We start from the raw sequence: 701 nt of genomic DNA, 5'->3' as shown, positions 1-701 counted from the left end.
CAGTTAATAGAGTCTTATACATTTCACAATTGCTAACAGAGTAAATTTCATGAGTTCTCATCACAAAAAATGTTAAGTACTTGAGGTGATGGATAGTAAGTTCTATTGTTAGAAATGTATAACCTACCCAGACTGAACCATGAAGAAATAAAAAAAATATAGTGCTAGGATTACAGGCGTGAAACACCGCACCCAGCCAACCAGTATTTTTTTTAAAGGAAGTGTTACATAACTCAAGGTAGAATTGGGCAGAGGATAAAGATGGCATTGCTCCTAAATGCTAGTTTTCTCTGCCAAGTTTCTTCTCATTAAGTTACTAAGTTACCACCAACCTTATCTCATCCCCGCTAAAAGACTGAAACTCTAGACACAGATGATGTCTTCCTCATCTGTGAATCTCCAGTACTGAGCACAGTGATTTGTACTTAGTGGATGGTCACTGAAATAGTACCTTTCTTTGCTCACTATTCCTAGCCCAATGGACAAGGGGAATTTTCTGTGGAAAATCTCCATTTATTAAAGCATATCTTAACAAAAGAAGCCCTAGAAATAAGAAATCTACCATCTAGGTTATTTCTTGCCATTTTAACAGGATCTGCTATTTCCCCTCTTTGTATTTCTCCTCTGATAACTGAATCTGAAACCATTTTATATTCCATACAAAGGCCAGGCAATTACCGCCAAGTATTCAATGCTTAAAT

At 36.5% G+C, this 701-nt stretch overlaps 1 protein-coding gene across 1 annotated transcript in view; it reads right to left on the bottom strand.

Moving 5' to 3' along the window:
* WDR76 (WD repeat domain 76) overlaps positions 1-701 on the bottom strand; it is a 54,199-nt gene that overhangs the window by 409 nt on the left and 53,089 nt on the right. The gene's annotated exons all lie outside the window — the stretch shown is intronic.

Source organism: Propithecus coquereli, unplaced genomic scaffold, assembly GCF_000956105.1.
Source record: "Propithecus coquereli isolate 6110/MARCELLA unplaced genomic scaffold, Pcoq_1.0 Scaffold3, whole genome shotgun sequence".
NCBI lineage: Eukaryota > Metazoa > Chordata > Mammalia > Primates > Indriidae > Propithecus > Propithecus coquereli.
This window is presented reverse-complemented; position numbering and strand designations above follow the sequence as displayed.